The following is a 4,476-nucleotide window of genomic DNA, read 5'->3' on the forward strand; positions in this document are numbered from 1 at the left end:
ATAATATTATGTCATTGGCCATCATATTATATAATTTTTATAATTTATGTTATATAATATAATATGTTGAATAAACCAGAAACAAGATGATATACTATTTGTGCGATTTGTCTCTATGTTGTTGTATATTAGTTAGTTATTATTCGTAATATATTATTAGTAATACTAGATCTTTTAACCGCGCTACGCGCGGATTGTGTGCTATACATTTTTATTTTATTTTTTTATATTTTAAAATTATTTCACATTATATTACATTAAATAGTTGTAAAACATTTAAAATAATAAAACAGATCATGATAACTTGAGATTTTCTGTTGTGATACATTATTATATTGATTGATTTTGTTGTTCATGGTTTACATGCTTGCATCCATGAAAAATGAATAATTATAATTTTAATGATTAGTAATTGATTATATATGTTTAAGTATAACTGTATGTTACATACTATTTTTAATAAAGTATCTGTTTTCTAAATATATTTAACTTTCTGTGTAACTTTTTCTATGTCTATGTTTTCGGCCACTATTTTCCTTTTAATGTTAAGGATTTATTAATTCAAGCCAAATTTAATTGCTTAGAAAATCTTTATTGTATGAAAAAATTAATGTAAACAATTTCCTTATTAAGTTAGGTAGCTTATATATATATATATATATGAAATATATTTCACTAAAGACTAACATCTAAAGACTGTATTGCCCTAATTAGAATTCTAGTAAAAACAATTTGTAGCATCTAATTTTGTATGCCATGACATCTTTAAACCTTTTGTCAACATTTTGAAACGTGATACTGCATTTGTTTTGGTAAAGGAACATTATATTACATCATCCTTTGTGTATATCCTTAATTATTCAACTCTTTGATGCAATAACTACCGAATCATTTAGAAACATCTAATTTTCTTTTACAAATTTCTCAAAATTTATCTAAATAATTCAAATGATTTGAGATGTTATATCCTAAAGTTGATCTTTACACAAACCTGTTTACTATAGCAACAGAGAAAAAGATGTGTCAAAGATACAAAAGTATCACTTCGTATAAGTCGGAAAACCTGAAATGTTCATTTGCTTCTTAAGAATATTTTCTCTTGAACACCCATAATTTTACATTTGATGATCGGTAAATCCTTCATTTCATATTTACATTATCGTAGAACAAAAATAGACTTGTCATTAATATCTCAACTTGTTTTTGTCTTTTCAATAATGACAAAACAAAAATGACATTTGGTAAAACAGAACGAACTTTTTTTTTAAATTACATTTGGTAAATAATTTTCCTTTCCTTTGTGTTGCTGTAGTTTCTATTGATTCTACTTAAATATATAATTATGTATTAAACCTGGTTTTGGTTTAATTGTATTGGATCATTTGTTTCAGTGGTTCACATCATGAACCTCAATGTTCTACTTATTTTAAGTTAGATAGTGTTATAATGTTGTCAGAATTCATTGTTTAAATAGTGTTTTAGTCAAAACTTAAACCAAACGCTCCAAAGTGAGTTGTTCCAGGTGACTCGTTTAAATATAAACGAAGTTAATGGCTCGCCTCCTCTACTGTGTTGCTCCACGTTCGCTGCATAACATAGAAGTTCAACCACACTGCTCAATATCTCCCATCTTTCTTTGCCATACTTCTCATCAAGATGCCTAAGGCCTTTAGCTACCCTACCCGCATTAAACAACACAAACTTTCTTCGATCTCCCTTAACTTCTATCAGATCAACATCGAGTATTGTCTTGATTACTATCTTCACATCTCTCTTTTTTTCCGATATGCCTCCCTTGGAAGAACTTGTCAGTTTTGTGTAACACACAGCTTGGTTGTCGTATGCCTATATGAAATACAAAGAAAAAGAAAACATATTAATTTAAAAGTTCAAATACGGAAACCTTTGTACGCGTCACAACACTGAAGCACATAAGATGATTAGAAATGGCCTTGCTCCCAAGTCTTCTGGATTTCTTTTGATCGCTTCAGGGTAATGTCTCACAGCATCATGATACTTCTTCTCCTTAAAGAGCTCTATACATGTATTAGAAACACAACATTATGTTAGTTCAACTCTCTTTACCAAGATACAACTACAAAAGGAAAATACCTTTTTAACGTTCCGCATCACTAATACTGAGATCAGAATAGTCTTTCTGCTCTAACTCTTTCTTGAATCTCACAGCCTCAGTCAGCCTCTTCAACGTATCTGGATTATGGTCCTAGTCACAATCACAGATCAGTCAGTACATGTTCAAAGAGAAGTGTTAGATTTTGATAAGACATCATTAACATCAATATGGATTGCTCCAGCACATCTGAACCAAACATTGATTTCTGAATTGAGGAAAAATATAGAGAAGTCAAGTTCGTTTCTTTACCTTCTCAATACAGGATCTGTGAGAATGTTTTGGATTGATGGGTCTTGCATTCCGATTGTCTGCAAGAAGAAAAATAAATAAGATAAACTCACTGGTTGTCTCTAAACCGAAAAAGGGATACGTAACAGTAAGTTAGAATTTAACATGTTTCTTTAAACTCCTCGGGTAAGGTCACCACGGTTTGCTTGTTGATCTATTGTACAGATCTGCATAATATTTTTACAGAACGTAACATAGGCTACAAAGATAACCGAGTAAATAATTTCTCCATGCCTTTACACGTATAGTATACCGTATAACACCATCGAGAAAAGCTCAATATTAGGATCATGTTTGCGACCCTAGTGGTATATTTCCATTGAATTTTCATACTCCTTCATGAAGAATTGGACTGCAATTTTTCTGCTGTACCCCTTTGAGAATGTTGGATGGATCTTGGTGCATTTCTCCGCATCCTTAAATCGTATAGGTATTTCCCCAGCTTTGCATAAAACGCAGCATAACACGCAGCTCAGTTTCTGTATGCCTATATGAAATTCAAAGAAGCAAAAATATTTGTTACAAATATCAAATACTGAAACCTTTGTACACAACACTGAAATGCGTAAGATGATTAGAAATGACCTTACTGTCTTTTGGATTCCTTTTGCTCGCTTCAGTATAATGTCTCAGTCACAACATCAGGATAGAAAACCCCAATCCTGTATTACAAAACAGCAGGATGTTAGTTCAACTCTCTTTACCAAGATATAAACCATGTAGGGTCTCTGGAAGCTCTGATAATTGTAAATTTTGGATATGACAACTCGCACTTTCTTACACATTCATCGTTGCAGTTCTGCCAGTTATAAAACCCAAAACTTAAAACCGATTCAAGGAAGGACTTCTTATTGTAATTTTTGTAAATTTATTAATGAATAAAGTTTCGAACGTCTACCTAAGTGAGCACCCATCAGGTAGAAGCTAGGCATACTGCTCTTGTATTTGGTATAAAGATATCAACTTGCCGTCTGGCTTCTACACTATCCGGGAATAATGAAACAATTAATAGTTATAACTAACAGAAAGTTGATGAGTAAAAGATAACCAAAATGACATAATTCATCAAAACCTATATAACATGGACAAACCAGAGCTTTTTCATGGAGAGGATATCATTATATGGGCTTGAAGAAAAATAAGAAGAAAATATTAATTAAATTAACAAACCATGAGAGATCAAAATAGCAACTTAAGAAATTAGCGAAACAGGGCGAATATTGAGAATATTAGAAGGTGTCAATTGGATATCTTTTCATCAATGAGAATGAGCAGGAATAGCAACAAAATCGTAATCAGCCATAGGAAAGAAAACCATATCTTGAATTCGGTAAATGAGAGAACCGTAAAAACATAGCCATATATAAAGTTTGGAGCTGGGGGTGGGGGGAATCGGAAGAGTAGGTTAGATCTGGATTACTACAATAATGAATAATCTTGATGAGTAGTAATGGGGAGGGAGATACGTTATGCAGGAGAAGACAATGGCATAGAGTTTCTGATGAGAAGGAAAAAGAAAAAGTCGATAGGCTAAGGTGTGAATCGAAGATATTTGTCAAATTTTGGCGTGTACCAAAATAGAGAGAATTAAAGCTGAGTTGTCAGATTTTAATAGGTCTGAATTATTCTGCTGACATGGACACCTTCTCTTTTGAGAATTTAGAACTTTTAGTATTGTAAGATGTTAGCGTAATAGTTGCATATACTCGATCACATCAACAATATAATCGTATTTTTATTCTGATTATAAACACTTAGATATAATACGAAGATATTACTCGAAAATGAAACATATAGTCCATGATATATTTGAATGAATCGGAAAAAATGTTATCATTGGATCTTAATTAAGCTATATTTCCTCAATGGAGTAAATCTCGGTGTCAAATATTGAATGCTCCAATTCAAAAGATTAATGAAAGTTGGTCATGAAATTTGAGTCAATCAAATATTTTCGGAATGATTGACTTTCGTGTTTGTGGTATTTCAATTATGGGAAGTCTATTGTATTCTTTCCAATTTTAGAGGATAATATTCACACTGATTGATCAATC

The 4,476-nt window shown here is 31.6% G+C and overlaps 1 long non-coding RNA gene across 8 annotated transcripts; it reads right to left on the reverse strand.

The window, feature by feature from the left end:
• Positions 1-1,340: 1,340 nt before the first annotated feature.
• LOC106336679 lies at positions 1,341-3,967 on the reverse strand. 8 transcript variants are annotated; one of them, XR_001268869.1, is made up of 7 exons: positions 3,889-3,967; positions 3,321-3,405; positions 3,008-3,084; positions 2,528-2,909; positions 2,384-2,442; positions 2,113-2,224; positions 1,341-2,036 (listed from the first exon to the last, which is right to left on the reverse strand). It is a non-coding gene; the product is annotated as an uncharacterized LOC106336679 (long non-coding RNA). The 8 variants fall into 8 exon arrangements; XR_001268873.1 differs by adding an exon at positions 3,204-3,221 and having other exon boundaries at positions 3,321-3,957; XR_001268874.1 differs by having other exon boundaries at positions 1,341-1,845; positions 1,932-2,036; positions 3,321-3,954.
• Between the last annotated feature and the right edge of the window lie 509 nt (positions 3,968-4,476).

The sequence above is a fragment of the Brassica oleracea genome, chromosome C4 (assembly GCF_000695525.1).
Source record: "Brassica oleracea var. oleracea cultivar TO1000 chromosome C4, BOL, whole genome shotgun sequence".
Lineage (NCBI taxonomy): Eukaryota > Viridiplantae > Streptophyta > Magnoliopsida > Brassicales > Brassicaceae > Brassica > Brassica oleracea.